Raw genomic sequence first — 17,995 nt, 5'->3', positions numbered from 1 at the left:
CCACACCCCACAGCATACTTTGTCTCTCCCACATCTTGTGTAAAGTGATCCATGTCAGTCAGTGCCAAATTCTGTTATGGTAGTTTTCACTGTCTGGGGATTTGAGTAAAAAACCTAGGCATCTAAGTGCCCAGAGGAGGTCACATTGAGAAAAAAGCCCAACAAAAACCAAAACCCAAACCAACACACTCAAGTGCAGGGTCCTGAGGAAATGATAGCAATCTGTAAGGACTTCCAGATGAGGTTGCCATTAGAGTTGGGGCTTTGGGATGACCCTTTGATGTAAGTTGCAAGTGCATTCTCCTTTAGATTCAAAAGCAAGCTAACACGTGTTCCAAGATACTCATACAAGTGATCATTCTGAGCCATATGGTCCAGATGGCTAGCAATGGAGAATTGGAAGGGTCTTTGGTGGTCTGTGAGGAGAGAGAATTGTCTCAGTCCTAGACCTCTTTCTTGTCTTGCTGTGTGTGTTGGCTATTTCAAGAGAGAAAATAATGGATTTATAAGGGGTCTTTGGTTTGCTCTTGTACATATAGATAGTTCTTCCCAATTAGGAAGGAAGTATCTCAAAAAAGAAGTTGGTGGAAATTTGCAATATTTTTGCTGCACCATAATGCTTGTTTATTTAGCTGCTTACGTCAGACCACATTTCCTTATTCAGAGGCAGCAATGATTTCTCAGGGAGATGGTCAAGATCACAGCAAGGATCAAACAGCAGCAACGTAACAACAGGAGTCCATTTCGGAGGAAGACTATAGTTATTGGGCTCACTGTTCTACAACAAATGTAAGGATGCAGACAGTTTGAGCTCGACACTTTACTAGTCTGCCATTGCTATGCCACCATGTGCTGTCATATGGTCACCCCGCACTGTTCAATGGATGGAACTGTCAGGATTGCTTCTGTAACAGATCTGCTGGCACGTTCCCTGGCAGCTCGCACACTTGTGCAGTGGCACATAGCTGACTTGCATCAGACACAGGTCATGATGATGATGTCAGACACCAGTGGGGAGAGAGCAAATGTTCTTCAACTTCAGAAAGCCCCTCATCAGCCGAATGCAACCTTCAAGGCTTTGATTCATGCCAAGGGTTCTGCATGTGCAGCAGTTTTGTATGCTGCTTGAAAATGCATGTCAGGGGCATTTTATTGGAATTCTCTTTTAGGGTATGCCAGCTGTGGGATCAAGTACTCTGAAAAGTTCAGTGATTACACTGCTGCAGGCTTTCAAGGAATCAAGCCATCAGGAACGATTTATAGCCCAGCTTTCTCTTTGCTGCCAAGTTTTACCCCTGATGAGATGCAGAATCCCTGAGGGCCTGGTCTTATATTGTATTAGTAAGTAAAGCTTTGAAAAATTGATGTTTTATAAAATCCATCTAACTGATGAAACTACCCAGTCACCTTCCAAGCTTCCTTGAATGACCCACATCTCTCATTCTGATTTAAAATGGATTTTGTTCTTTAGGAGTACACAGTAACTCCTAGCGGTGATTGTTACTGATGGCTTATAACAGAGCTCAGCTGTGTTCCTCCTGGATTTCCAGTCAGCTTAGCAATGATATAACTGTTGTTGGAGAATTGCACTAAACTATTTCATACTGAAAACTAGACAAGCACACACCCACACCCAAATATTTTAATATACTTTATCACAAAAAAATGGGATAAAATAAAAAGAGGTGGACGCTATTCACCATGTCTTCAACTAATCCTTGGAAGTTAGCAGAATGACTGACTGTGTGAACAGGTTACTACAAGGCAAGTTTACACCACAGTAGCTATTCTGCTGGGAAAGCCTGTGAGAATGTTTTAACCCCACAGCAAACGTGAAGTAGCTTAGCCTGTACTCACCAAGGCACAAACCACTTGACACTTAACCGCAATTTAAAGAACAGCTGCTGCAGGGTGACTAGTACTTTGCAAAGTCACAGTTTCTGTCACCTGTTAGTAAATTGTCAGAGTTGCTGCATTTGAAGTATCAGAGAGGTTAGCAGTGGTCTCCTCAGGATTCCTAAATGTTGTAAGTGGAAGTCAGAAACAGTGTTTTGTTGTAGTTTTAGATTTGTATTTACCAGATTCAAGTTGCTTTTCTGCAATGGTCACAGGCTTCCTGGTGACCTTTAGCAAATCACTTTGGCTCCGATGCTCAGACATAATGAGTCCCACACTTCCACTGAATTAATGATTAATCATCTTTGAGGATCTAGGACTAATCCTTCATTTCCTCAATTGAGGAACAAAGGCAGGAGGCAATAACAGTCCTATTTACCATTTTTGTCTATACAGCCTGTACTCTTTTTGGGTATAAACCACAATTACTGCCGTGACCACAATTAGTGTAGGTCAGCCTAGCTTTGAAGTAGGTGGTTTTTGTGGGGTTTTTTCCCCCCTCAAACTGATAGCTCCATGATGAGAGAGCATGCTATGATGTTTTGTAGAGACTTGATGTATTTTTCTCCTCTGATGACTGTCACTTTGAAACCAAACCAACTCATTTAGAATTGGTAAAAAATGCCAGCTACTGATTGTCACATTCAAGTGTTTATTCATCTGTTTGCCCAAGAAGGGATATCTGCCACATTTGGTCAGCATTCAATGAGGAATGAAGCTTTCTGTGGCACAGATTTTGGATGTTCAGGACTAAAATAATGAACTTACACCTCCTGAACTGAATGTGTACTCTGAAAGAATCTAACCTTATTTTCATTCTAGGCACAGTATGGATACCTCAGGCCATTTAACATTTGTAAATCCATGAGAAGATTAATTTAAGACCTGAACTGGATGCACTTTTTCTGTCTGTAATCTCTGTAATGAACCACAAAACTGCATTTCAACATGACAAATTGGTTTCATTCACAATAATTATCTATATAGGGCTGAAACACTTTCCGACTGGGTTTCATCTCCCTCTGAAAAGGCACTAAGCTTTTGTGAAATAAACATTCTGAATGTGATGTAAAAGTTCTCATGCAGGAGGGGACAACTTCTTCACAATTCCTTTCTAGTCCTCTCAGTGAACCTTATTCTCTTTTTTGGTTGTTGTTTGTTTTTTGGTTTTTTTTCTTAGCTTTTTTTGCGGTAAGCAGTATCCTGTGTTCAGACAGATGTTTGAAAGGTATCTGTGAAAATGCAAGAGATAATGGTTGGGATGTTTATAGCTGCCACTTTGGGCATCCCTTTCTGTCAGCGAAGTGAATAAGTGTATTAATTGTAAAATAGGTAGCTAGAAACATTTGACCGTCATGCGTGCCCTCACAGTGCCTATGTTTCATCACGGGTAGTAAAGGCAACCCTGAATGCTCTGAAGTAGATACCTAGTGTACGAGGTAAGGCAGTCAAGATCAAGCCCACAACTTAGAGGGACTAACATTTTTTTGTATTGTCCAATGCTGTTTATTTTGCCTCTAAACCCTCTCCTGACTTTTGGCATTACCACTTCACTAGGCATCTAGCTATTCCTTTTTCATACTAGTTTTTATGCTGCTCTCAGCATCACTGCTTCCTGGGCAGTCTCCAGTTAGCACTCTAGCTGACGAAGGGAGAAAGATATTATAAGCAACTGCTGCTTTTTTGAGCCTCTCTGCTGTGGAGAGACCATAGTTCATAGAATCATAGAATGGTTTAAGTTGCAAAGGACCTTAAAGATCATCTAGCTCCAGCCCCCCTGCTGTGGGCAGGGACACCCTCCACTAGACCAGGTTGCTCAAAGCCCCATCCAGCCTGGCCTTGAGCACTGCCAGGGATGGGGCAGCCACAGCTTCTCTGGGCAGCCTGTGCCAGTGCCTCACCACCCTCATAGTGAAGAATTTCTTCCTAATAGGTAATCTAAATCTATTCTCTTAGTTTGAAGACTGTTATCCCTTATCCTATTGCTACAGGCACTACTAAAAAGTCTGTCCTCAGAAAACCATGCTTTTTTAAGTTACTCTTTTTACTTTCAAAGCTGAGAAAGCAGTATGACCAACGACGGCAGAGAAAATGGCAATTTTTTTTCCCCCTTGTAACTGAAGAGAGAGGGAAAGTTTTTGCTCTTTCACTATGCTCATGTCTTGACATTAGGTCCTTCAGAAATGGTTAGTTTTCTAGGGGAATGTGGCTTCTTCATTAAGCAAAATTAATACAAATTTTAATTGGCATAAAGATGAAGATATCTTGAATGTAGAAACACATCATTAAGGCCTCCTATTTTTTTACTGGTTTATAACCCAGTTATTAAAAACAGAGTTTAAGATGTTATCAAGGTGACAAATGATATAATTAATCGCTGGCTCACTGTGAACTCGTGCAGTTAGCAGGGTGAAAAACAGAGGTGGTGCACTCTGCACAGCTGTACTATCTTTCAGGTGTTTCTGGGTATTAGCAGACTTGGCTCACCTTATCTGACCCCTCTTTTCAAATAGCCTGCCGGTTTTGCTGCGCTGTTGTATTGACTGCAGGACCGTTCCTAAAAGGGTCCTTGACATTAGCTATGACACCAGCTGCCCACCTAATGCCGCCAGGGATGCCATCCTACATCTTGGAACATCAGAGGAGAGCCAGGTCATGGGTGTATGTGGCCATTACCTCCATGGGTTGTGTTGTCAATGTTATTTGATATGTTATGGTGATAATACTCTGTAATAAAAATGCTCAGTGGAGAACTGGCCTGAAAAAATGGTGAATTGCTTACTGCCAGAACAGAGAGTCCCTTCAGATCAGCAGGATGGTCAGGGAGCAGCGGGAGTGGGGCTGTGCTGCAAGGAAAGAGGAGCCAGGAGACAGGGTAGCAACAGGGCAGGTAGTGCAGAGACCCCATAGCCCTGTCCCACAGTACCTGAGGGAGGCAAACCAAATAGACCCTGTGATGGTAGCTGTGTTCAGCCAAGAGCCCAGATTACTGGACAAGTCCACAGTGATGAGCCAGGGCCTGAGGTGAAGCCAGGAAGTGAAGTCCAATGGACTGTGGCCATGTCAGTGAGATGCATCGCCACGCATAGGCATGGCTACAGTGGAGCTCCAGCAAGGACTAAGGCCAAGAGGATCACCTTAAAAGCCTCACCCAAGCAAAGGGCTGTTGACTCCAAAGAGGCATTTTGCAGATCTTTCTCACTTAGCTCTTCAAGGCCGGACAGCTTTCTGGTATCAAAACTGGCCATGAGCACAGGCAGCTGTACTGGAAGCGAGGTGAAGGTGGTGATGCAGGACCCTCATATGGATACTGCATAGGAAAGAGGGAGAAGCCAAAGCTCTCCCCCTCAGCATCAAAATGTTAGATGGACTTGGCCATAGTATTTAATTTCACATCCACATTTTGAAGCTGAAATCAATGTCATCTTAATGGAAAAGCTATTTTCCAAGTGCCACGGCAAATTCTATCTGCCAGAATTAAACAGACTTGATGCTCTGCTATATGCAATACTAAGTTAAAGATCCTGTACTCAACATCAAAAGTATTCCTTGGACAGAAGAACCTGTCTTTGTCTGAGGAGCACTGGTAACTTTTCAGTGAGGTTGATGAACTGTAGACTACTTGCAGCAGTTTCTAACTAGCTTGTACTTTTGAGCCAGTAATACAGCCAGCTTATTTTTACATGACCTGGCAATCAATTCACCAATTGGTTTGCATAGATCATCATAACTTATAGAAGCAGTACTACAAGCTATGCATTAATTAAAGACCTCTCTAGTGTCTGAGGCTGTGGTTTGATGATGCCTGAAGGCACTGCCACCTTCCCCATCCTCAGCCTGAGCACTGCCAGGCAGCTCCCTTACAATTGTGCTGGCAGGGCTGTTTGTGAGGTTATGCCATGAATATCATAAGGAACTAGATCAAGCTCAAAACAAATTCAAAAAGGTACGTCTTTGTTCAGTTGCCTTGTCCAGTCCACTAGCAAAACTGGGAGAGTGAGCCTCCAGCTGTGGGGGAGTATCTTAGGGAGAACAGTGTTTGGCTTGTGGAGTTCTTCAGTCAGTAACCACATCTGACGTTCCTCTGAGGCAAAACCACTAATGTCTTTTTGACTGTGGAACTACTGAGTAAGGGTATCAGGATTTAACTCATAAAACATCTGAAAGGGACATTAAAAGTCCAAGCAAGCAGAGTTGCTTTCAGGAAATGAATTCCCATGACAGTTATTTTGTTGCTTTGATCACTTTGTCCATGCAGCCTCCTTTGTAATTGATTAATACTTTTCAATGCTAATTTATTCTGATATAAGAAGATAGAGTGATTTTGGACTTAATTTTGGTTAATGATATCCTAGGAATATTTGGATGAAAATCAAGAATTTTGGTATCCTGCTCTGTAATTGGAATGATGTAAATATTACAGTGCCTGTTTTGAATGGTCTTTTTAAATAAAAATGTGAGGTTCTCACAAGTATTTGTGACCACTGTGTGCTGAAGCTTTTATTACTCAGCTTTTTTCTGAAACTGGTTTAACAGCACAGGGATTATCAGCCTTCTATTACCCATTCCATCACTGAAGGACAGCATATTCTTTGCCAGGATCTTGTTTTGTTCTTACCTGTGGTAAATCAGCATGAAATCCATGACTGGAGACAATTTGGGCTAAAGAATTTAAAGGTATACATGGTGGCTTTTCTGTCTTGTCTAATATTTATTTTTTTTTTTGGATGAAGAGGCATTACAAAGCAATGAAAACTGAAAGGAGTGGGATTTCACATGCCTGCCTGACAAATGGCAATCTTAAAGTGGCCTGAACCTTTAAGACATCGTGTAGTATATTGAACTGGCATTTTGTTAAATTCCACATCACCATGTCCCCCTCAAAGGGACTGACACAGATTCACAAGGTTTTTCTGGTTGCAAATCTATTTAGAACCCCTTGGTGCTACACTTGGTATCCTATTAAAGAGACCCTGACACTGTTTAGTGTGCTCCTTTCTCCTTAGATATCTGAGCAAAAATAGGCTGTGTTTTATGCCCTGAAGATGCAAAATTGGTTTTAAAAAATCATCATGAATATCTGAGGCCTCAGCTTCAAAGATCTCTCCTGGTTTCCATTAGCTGTGTGTCTGGATCTTGTGTCATGCCCACACTGACAAGCTCAGAGGATATCTGAGGCAACCAGCGAACCTGAAGTTTTTCTCACAGTGACCTACCTCTCCATCAGAAACAGAAAGTTAAAAACCAGAGTTCAGAGTCAGTGTGAATGTGTCTGGAGTTGCATTTTGAGTAGCTGTGGTACTGTAATTTCCATAACAGAAGCTGGCGACTTCCCACCCAAGGGAAGTGTTGACAACCTCCATCAGCGATGGACCCGTTTCTTCCTCACTAGCCCGTAACTAACTTCACTTCAGTGCCAGGTTTCTCATCTCTGTTAGAAACACAGTTGATGAGAGTTGTTATAGTGGTGATTAAAATGTTCTATATGTCTACAAGGTAGAAGAACCCTAATTTTTTTCACTTGACATTATAAAAGTAAAAAAGAAATGTGGAAACAAATCTGTAATTTTTTTTATCACTAGATTTCTGTGGCTCATTTGTGTTGCCAGTAGGTAAGAAATAAGAGGATGCAGGTATTGTAGTCTTGCCAAAGTTTTCTTATCTGCTCAGTTGGAAGATATGTTAAATGATAAGACTATAGGGAACTTATGAATTTATTCTTACATTGTGTGAATATGATTAAGTATTTTTTCATGCCTCACCAGCTGTTTCTTATAATTCTGCTGATAATGGCTTCACTTTTAAGAATACATCTTTGAGTGCCAAGGTGTTGGGAAGCGTTATTTGGATTAAACATCTCTAGAATAAGATTCTGTTTCCACTTACTCTGATTTGCCTACGACAGATTATCAACTTTAAGGCTAGGATTTTTCTTCACTTAGCAGTGAGCAATATGGCCAGCAATCTCCTGCATTCTCTTGCAGAGGGCTCTGCACAAGCTTACCAGTGTACACTGTAAGATTTCCAGGTGAAGTCAATGCAATAGCGGTGTCAGGGCATACCTGAAAGCACATTCAATCCCAGGGAAATCAACAGGCAAGTTTAAAGTTAAGCATGTATGTAGAACTGACTGGGCCTAATTGCATGAAGTTGCAGAATTATACAGAGATGTAGACAACACCACTCTGCAAGAGAAACAGTGAATTTCTGGCTCCCTGGCCAACCCTGAAGGTACTAGAGTGACTTGACTTCTGTTAGTGCTAATATCAAACTCAAAGTGATTCTGCTGCTAGAATAGATTGATATGTCAACATTTTCTGATTATTTGAAGACTTTTGGTATGAATTAGCGTAAGGTTTAAAAACAGAAGGTAGACTGATGGAGTACGAACCTACAGTCTGCCAAGCCGCCAAGCCATCTGCTTAGTGTTTCAACCATCCAGTGCTCCAGATAGATCTCGATTTTGGTTTTCCATGAACCAATCTAGGATTTACCTTCACTGCCTGTGTAGTTTCAGAAATGATTACCCCTTAACAAAACCCTCAGGGACTTAGAAGGCAAAATCAGATGCTTCTCCATTTAGAAAGGAATTGATTGACTCAGGAAGATGAAATCAACATTGTTTCCTGTATTGAAAGCATCCAACAAAAAAAATTTGGTTTATTCTCGCGCTTACAATGACTAAAGTGGGGAAAACATGCTTTCTCAGAAAAAAAAGTCATTCTTGGGTTAAAAAACAAGCTAGAATAAATACTCTTAAGGCTCCATGGAGGAACTAAAATGACTGTGCATCCTTTGTAACTACTGTCACACAGAACAGCTGGCACTTAAAGAAGCAGGTCACAGCAAACAAATCAGTTTAGCAGGTGTACACATAGTGATTCTTTGAACAGAATAATTTGTTGCTTTTCTATAAAAGACCTGCCATTTTTTATTACAGAGGTATCTTAGTAATTATGATATTCTTTATAATTCATTAACCCAGAAATAATGTTTTTCCAAAGCTCTTGAGAATCTACTTGCATTAGCAGAGAAATAGACATGTTCTTGCTAAAAAGCCCCTAATTCTATAATTAACCACTCACTGAGGATTTCACAGCAAAGCGCTGCTGGTCTACCTGCCATTACTATGGCTTCATTAATTTTACAGGATATATCAGAGTACATTAATTTGATGTATTGTCAAAAATAATTATAGAGTAGTCATGCCCTGGAAAGCAGATATGTAAAAATGACATCTTCTTACTCAACATACAACTTCCCTGTGTGCATACAGTCAGATCTGCCTATTTTGTGACAGACTGTGTTTCTGTTCTGCAAGCACCTTGTATTCGTAATAACATTAAAATTGAACGTGTTGAATCCCTTAAGGGTATTCTCAACATGGTGATCACCAAACCTGGAGTCATGGAGTTGTGCACAAATTTTAGAAAAGCGCAGTTGGAAGATCTTAGGGCTGACAAATCTTGAGTGAATTCACAGCTTGACTTTGTATAGGCATCAAAGCAGATATAATGAGCAAAAAAGCTAGTCTGAGTATTAGAAAGCAGGCAGAATTGCCAGGGCTAGCAAAGCATGTCTCTAATAGGTAAAGGGAATGGGTTTGATCTGAAAGTAATTAAGATATAACAAACATGGTACACCAGAATGCCATTTTACATCACTTTTCATTTTCAAACAGCACTGTAAAATTAAGCCATAGTTATCCAGTGTTACATTTTATTGTGCAAGAGCCTTGTTTCAGCGAGGTCACTCTCTTAATCATGTTGCTTCATTTCTTTATTAATTCACATAACCTTTTAATTTTCAGTATGTCATCAACTCAACCATAGGTACAATTCAGTATTATTACTTTTACAGGCCTGTTTCCACTTAAAGCATATGAGAACATATGAACGTTTAGTGAAAAGTGATGTTGCTATAATTTATAGATCAGTTCCCTCCTTCTAAAAAAGTCATATATTGAACAATTTCCCATAAGCCAATAAACACTGTCACTTCAGGTGACATTTTTACGGAGCATAGTCTTCAGACATGTCACAAAGAGGCATTACTGAGTTTTGCAATGCCTGTCAGCTACAGAAGGCATATACAGGATAGAAAGCAGCATCTCTTCTCACTTGTGCCTTACCTGCAGACTACTTTTCTAAATTGCAATGGCAGGACAATATTTTTGTGCTAGATCCCATGGGCTAGCAAGAGTTGAGACAGGTTCTGTTCACCAGGTTCTGTTCACCAGGGAAGATCTGTCCCACTCTTCTTGCTCGCACCCTAAGCGCACACATAGCTGCAGCTAAGGTCCAGTTTGAATCCTGTTTGTACTCAGCAGCTGCTTGATTAAGCACGAGACTCACGTGCTTTGTAGTATGCTTGGTTTTCGATACACTGTTCTCAATATACCTAAAGTCATGTTCCTGTGCAAGCTCCAAAGCACTTTTGTTTTGAGTTGCTTATCTGCTAGATGCCTAACTGACTCCAAAGTCCGGTTGGGAACTATAAATCAAGTCATTTCTCATATTCTTCCCAGATAAACCCCAATACAACATGAAGTGACAGTAAATGCTCTTTTCTAAAACAGGAGGAGCAAGCAAGTTTATCTTTTTATATACTACCCTAACCCTCTTCACACTCATCCAGCAAATTACACATTTCAGTTCAGTTCCTTCCTACACTTCAGACAGGACTGCAAAACAAACCCATCTGTACTTTGGATGAATGAACTTCTGATCAGTTGCTGTTCTACATTACTAGGAATGTAAGTGCTCTGGCTGGGTGTCTGAAGTTATCTGGGATGGATCCAGGTTTCCCAAAAGAGTAAAGTCAATGTAGATTTCCTATACATTCATCAGAGACCACTAAATAATTGAAACACTCTTTTGGGGGCAGAAACAGGAGATGTGAAGGTATCTTCTAGACCATTCCTCCTTTGTAGTCATGTTGCAGAAAGGGTTCTGCTTTGGCACAGCCCTCAGGCTCTTCCTGTACTACAGCCCCTGCAGAAGTCATCCTGCAGGGATGTCATCCTGTTGGGAATGACAGTTAGTGTCATTTATTTAGTTTTTTTCTATACTGGTGAGTGATGGTGAATGAAATATTCTTGGAGTCAGAAAGTATAAAATACGCCTGTATCACACTTCAAAAATTACACTTAACATGAATGTTTAATAGTGATAGTTCCGTAAAATTGGACTGTGCAAGTATGATTTTCATACACTAGCATTTTTATTAAATAATCCTTATTTCTCCCTAAATATTGCACCAAGCTCAGTAACATATATAATGCAAATATTGAAAATCATCTCTTTCAGCTAAGGTCATGAATGTTTTGTGCTTGTCTACGAAGTCCCAGGAGCTGAGTACCTGCAGCCTAATTTTTTGCTATATATTACAGTATAGGCACCAGGGAGAATTCTATGATGTGTAGGGCCCACCTGCAGCACATATGCCTGGGATTTCTGCCCTGAATGCTGAAAATTTACACTGGAGAAAATTTCTGCTGCAGAGAAGCAATGATTTCACTGCAGGAGGATATGGCTGACTACATAGAAAATATTATCTAATTTGCAATGCTGAGCATATCCCAGCACTGTGTAAAATAAGCTCCTTGTAGACAGAAGTCCCTACACTAAAACATCTGGAACACCATGCTGCCATTTTTATAGCATTTCCAGAAAGTAATTATTACACTGCTTGCTATACGTTTTTTAATTATCATTGCCTATTATTCTTTTTTACACCAGCTGTATATTTAATACCGCAGAATAAATCCAGAAAGGCAATCCTTCCTTACTTTTTATATTTTTTGGTGTCAGGTTTCATTGCCAGAGCTTGTGGTACCAGAAATGTAATTATGCTTTTAATTATTCTGGTTAAGTTTAGAGCGGTGAACCTGCCTTCATTTTGTGTCTCCAGTAAAGAGAACTGTGCTGTACTATGCTTTAGGGTCCAGAAGTGGAAGGACACGCTCTGACTCTTTGTAGACATTTATTTTAAATTATATACAATTAATTGTATGCTTCTCAGCACCCCAGTTCTGGCTGGGTTGTCATGTTGAAACATCCACTATTCCATAATCTTAGTAATTTTCATCCACCCAATGGAGTTTGGATCTTCCCTAGGACATAAATGAAAGTGATGTAAGAACTGGGTCACACCAGAGGTCCACTGAGTCTAGTGTCTTATCTCCAGAAGTAGCCCTAATCAGGTACCTAGGGAAGGATATAAAATTAAGATAGCTGGATACAATTTCCTCTAATATTCTCTCAAGTGCCTACCATTTTCAGGTCACAGGCCTCCTGAGCCAGATATTGTTTGTATTTATTTAGAAACTTTAAACATATAAACTTTCAGCATCCACATTTTTTGTCACCTACCCTTTGCGTGAGGGACCAGCTTCTCTACTTGTCTTTTGCCTGGCTCCTACTGGCTTCATTTGCTGCTCCCTCATCCTTGCATTGCAAAAAAAGAATTAACAATTTATCCTCATCCATTCTCTCCATGAACAAATAATTATATGCACTGTCTTTCATCCTAGAGAGTCTTACCTGCTTCGTATAAATGCCACTGCATACCTTTGAATGTCATACTGTCTTCTTCCTGCCCTGCTAAAACCTTTCAGTGGTGAGGGGAGCAGAGCTGCACACAGTTTGCATGATACAGGTAAACTGTGGGTTTATACGGTGGCATGAAGATGTCCACTGCTTTTTCCTGATTTCCTTGTTTGCTTGACAACAGCTGACAGCTGTGATGGGACTGTTGTTTTCATGGGACTAGCTATTATAACCCCAGGAGTTTACTCCTGAATGAAGATGAGCAGCTGAACACCCATCAATTCAAATGTCAGGTTTGGATAGATAATTTTTTTAAGTGCATCCCAGCAAATTTCATCTGTTATTATACCCTGCCCAGTCACTCATGCTTGTAGGATGTCTGTCTTCACTGTTGACTTCATCCTTACGGCCCTGAGTACCTTAGTTTCATCAGAAATATCACAAGAGCCTGTTACCAGCTCCCTCTTCCAGCTCATTCACAGATTATGTCAAATAGCAAAAAGATCCTACACAGATCCCTCCAGCCTGAAAAGTGAACAATTGCTCCTCAGCTTTGTTTCCTATCTCTTTATCATTTCTTTATCCACAAAAACACTGTTCTGCTTGCTCCATGGCTGCTCAGTTTCCTAAATGGTCTTTGGCAATGGACTTTCCAAAAGTCTTTTGGAAATCCAAGTAGACAGGATGATCTTGATCCCCTCTGTCCATATTCTTGTTCATAAGACAGGTTCTCTCTTCACAAAAGCCTTGCTGATTCTTCTCAAATAGACTGTTTTTATCCTAGTGTCCACTAATTCTAATCTTCATTATACTTTCAATTAATTTGCCTGGTAGAGGCATCAAGATTACAGACCTAGAGTTCCTCAGCACTCCCCCAGAGTCATTTTCACAGCATCACCAATTTGCCACCCTCCAGTTTTCTGGTATCAAGACAATCCAGGACAACTGGTTCCCAGACTACTGTGATTTATTTATTCACAGAAATATAACAAGCAGAGAGAGCAAGATTAAAACAAGCAGAGTCTTTATCCTATCCCTTCCTTGCCAGGCTATTTGATTAATTTTTTTCTAAATAATTTTTTCTAAAATTTAGGTTCCTCCAAGACTCGCCCAAGCAAAGCATCATATAACTTATTTTTTCAGTATCTCTTTTGGTCTTCCTGCAAGCAGTTGCTGGCAAGTCACATCTTTCTCTGTCTTCAGGAAAGTCTGTTCAGCTCTTTAGTGCTCTTGGATAGTAAGTTTTCAGTCTTGGTAACACCACTGTTGGGAGCTTTGATATTCCCATTTTGCAGATAATAGCTGACTGTTTTCTCTCAGTTTCTTCCACCCTCCTTGGGCTGTTTCTCATCTAGACTGCTGCTCTTCCTACTTACAATAGCTTGTTACCAAAACAAGCCAGTATTTGATCCCCTGTGCTATAGCTGTACTTTGTAAATAGCTAGGCAAAATATTCATAATACTGCCAGTGTGCTCTCCTTGGCCTCAGCCCTGTCCCAAGCTGAAGCTTTGCAAAGGAACTTCAGGTGTCTTGAGGAGTCAGCTTCCCCAGCATGAGCCATGACACCAATGGGGGAGGTCTGAGCAGCGGGCATGGGTGGGAAGCCAGCCAGCATAGAGCAAAAGCATCCATGAGATTTTGTTAGCTCCTGTAGTGGTACAAAGGAGCTCAAAACCAGGCTTAGGGCATCAGAAGATCAAGAGGTGGCAGAGTACAAGATTCCCATGATGCAGGCTAGTTCTGGTGTCCCATGTTCTTAATAGGAGGTATGACACACAAGTTTATTGAGGCCAGGTGCAGCTGCTCTTTCCCCTGAAGACAGAGCAGATCTCTCCACTACTATAAATGACCATTCAATCTGCTGACAAGGTTTACAGTAGGGTTTGACAGCCTGCACTGGCTTTGTGTTTAATGTACCATGGTACATCAACAGCAAGGGCAAGCATGGAAGCAAAGGATTCCTCAGCTTCCCACTCTTTGCTCAGTCTGCTAGGCTGCAGTGAAGCTGGTGGGTGATAGCATGGCCTTTGTACTGTATGTCTTACCAACAGTTTGTGCTGGGCATGGCCACAGTTGTTTTTCCTTGTATTTCCTTATCAGAAGCTACAATATGCAACCTTGAATGCAGTGGCAGTGCCACTAATTTTGCTCAAATGAGAAACAAGTGTGTAGGTGAGCGCATAGTTTCAAGCATCCACAAAGATACCAAACTAAGCCATAAACAACATTTAATAACAAAAACCGACAACCCACCACAAACAACCGGGGAAGAGATGAATATTCACAACACTTTTAAAAATAACTGTGGAGGTGTTCACACAGCCTACCCTTGGCAAATGGCCTGAATAACAACACCTGGTAACACAAGAGTGTGAGGTAAATAGCGTCTGTGTGTGTACTGAATACACAGAGCTGTCTGGAGGACATTTGCCCATGTTAACTGACCACGTTAAAGATGAAGGTGACCGTCACCCACCAGCTGATGGTGTTAAAGGGGAAAAGAGACCATCAATGCATTAAACAGTAGCCAGGGAACTTCAAAGAGAGCTTTGAAATGAAGGAGGAGTCAGGCTGAAAAGAAGTATGAAAGAAACGTGAAAATTGGTAGTGGGGGGAGACACCTTGAAGGGTAACCAGCAATAGCCAAACCTGATTTGACACTGCCAGAAGCTGCCCTGCCAGCATTGCAATTCCCACCAACATCAAACAGAGCATCATCTGTGTGGGATGCCCCATGGAGCCTGTGCTCAGCAGGTGGCATGACAGTATGGGGTGCAGCAAGTGGGGACCCACCATAAGTGGGCTTATGGAGAGACCTTCCTTCACCTGCAGGAGACGTGGTTTATCTGTATTATGGATACTGATCCCGAATGTACTGCAGGTGAGTTATGTGTCATTAACAAGTCAATAAACTGCTTCAGTCCTTATTTGGCTTAAATTATGAGAACTGAATTGTTTCCCCTTGCTACATTATTTGGTCAGTAACACAAGAGGAATGTTTCCATTGCAGAACACTGCTTTGTTGAAGAGGCTTGCTATTTTCACCTATCTAGTGGCTAAGTTTCAGTTTGTATTAAGTGAATGGAATTTGAGACATTAATGAAGAAGCTGTAGAGCGAATGGTTTTGAAAAAACAAACCTCAAACTTTGCCTGCACTAGTTTTCAGCTATTGTGCAAAAAGGCAAGTCTTTTATCCCTGTTTGGTGGGGCTTGGTATGTCCAGAAACAGGAGATGCAAGGCCAATGCATTACAGCTGGTCTGTGATAGTTTTGCAGGCAAGGCCTTCAGGGGGCAGAGGTGTGAGGCTCATCTGCCCCAGGGTAAACCTCTGCAGTGGCAACACCTGAGCTGGCTAGTCTAGACTCCCTCAGTGTCCAAAAAACAGTTCTAAATTATGAAACACCATATCAGGAAAGAGTTAACTGAAACAAGTCAGCTGCTTTGCATCTTGGAAATTTTTATTCCGTTAACCCTGTTTCCCTCCGTTAATTGTCTAGGTAGTCTGGGGTAGCTGCCTCAGGAGTGGATAACTACTTTGTATAAGATATGATTGTATAAATATACATATACAAAACATAAGATTGTATGCGTGTATATATATATATAAGATGGGATTCAGTTTGTAGGCAATGTATGTGTAAGTATGTGAAAATCATTTCAATGCCTTGGCACCCATTCTAGCTGATCAAAATCTGGTCAATACCATTGACGAAGCCTGTAGAGTTACTTAGCTGACCATATGCAAGAGCGATTAATGTTTAGATGAATAGGTCCCCTGTGTGTATTTACCTGTATGTCTATCCCCTCTGGTTTAGCTAGCAGTTAGCAACAACAAAAAAACCCTCAAAACCAAATGCAAAACCCAACCACAAAAAAAACCCCACCCTGAGATAGTGAAAAGTGAAATACTTCGAAGTCACTTGGATAGCGCAGAAGGACAACTTGAGCCTCTTTTATCACTGTAAGTATTGTCATGTTTTATCAGCTCGTGTAAAAGAGGTAGCCGCTTTGCAGTGAGCGAATGTAGATTTGTTTGCTGGGTTAGACAGAGGGCTGAGAGGCACAAAGCATGCCTGCTCTCTAACAGAGCATTCAAAGAAGGAGAGCGCCTTCCCAGTGAGACCCTGGCCAAGGATTCAAGATACTGACATCCAATTCCCAGATTTGCCACATGCCTCTAATATGACTTTGGAAAAGGCGTTTAACGCCGCACTTGAAAGACCTAATCAGGAGAATAATAGCTGGGGGTTTCCCCCCCTCATTGTGTTCAGACTGGGCATACTTTAGGGCAAGGATTGCCCTGTGCACTATTGAAATTTCATTTGGGGCTGCAAGTACAATAAGCTAAGTCTGAAAGTTTCAAGAGTAGTGCTGGTGTACAAAAAACAGAGGCAAGTATGTCTCCATTGAAACACATTGCAAATATGTCCTGGTCTACGGCGTTTTGTGGCCGGTCTGACTGTGACTCCATTGATTCCCATTGCCTAACACAGTGACTCAGCAGATGGTAAGTGATGGCTGCACAGCCTGACCGCGACAGGACGGACCTTCAACACTATGAAAAACTGTTACTTTCTGAAACAAATGAGCAGGCAAACAGAGACTGCACAAACAATGCTTTGGCAAAGCCTTTCGGTTCATGCTGTACACCCAATACTTTTCCAAGTTCAATGACCCTTCCGCATTTCTTTTTCAGTTATGTCAATATATTCATGCCTCAGATCCACACTGAAACCCAGGCAGGATTGTGGAATATTCCAGAATTCCTTTCAAGATTTTTGTTTTATTACTGTTTCATAGAATTTGCTTCAACTAAAAATTACCTGTTTCTTCTAAGAAATAGCTTTGCAAGTCATCAGAGAAGATACTACAGTTGACTACCGAGACTAAGAAGTGATGAGCCACATATTTGAAAATACAGCTTTGAGTCCTTTAAAATAAAACTGGGGCTTTCCTCCTGCCCCCAAATAATGCAGTCAGGCTTGAAGTGTAGTATCTGATGCCCTGTTAACTTTTCCTTTCGTGAGACTCAGACACTCCCTATTTTAGGTAGTCTTCTGTCAAAATCTTCATGCTTAAAACAAAGTAAACCGCAATACTGCTGTACTCAGCTACCTCACAGGGCATTGCATCTTGTGGTATGGCAATGCCTTTGAGATCACAAAATACTTGAGATATTTATTTTCTCTGACAATTTTGGAAGGACAGAATTTACTGTAGCAAGTCAGTCTAACATCTTGGAAGTGATGAGATCAGTTGAGTCCACGATTCTGCAGCAAACAAAGAAAGCAAAGTGATTTTCACACCTTTTCAGCCACTTAATAGCAATTTCAGCAAATACTCCCTCTGAATAAAAGCTGAGTTGTATTATGCTCTCATACTGTCATGCTCAGAGGTTGCATGCCACTAGCTGGCAAGCTAGGTGCTTTCAATGGCAAGGGGTAACATTATCTGTAGCACTGCTAAGCAATCCGTACCAGAAGGTGCTTCTCCTTCTATGAAGTGTTTAATTTTGTGCCTAAGGCTGAGATCTTGGGAATGCCTTC

Source organism: Falco biarmicus, chromosome 2 (assembly GCF_023638135.1).
Source record: "Falco biarmicus isolate bFalBia1 chromosome 2, bFalBia1.pri, whole genome shotgun sequence".
In the NCBI taxonomy this organism is placed as follows: Eukaryota; Metazoa; Chordata; class Aves; order Falconiformes; family Falconidae; genus Falco; species Falco biarmicus.
The sequence above is the reverse complement of the archived record's forward strand: the minus strand, read 5'-3'. Positions refer to the sequence as shown.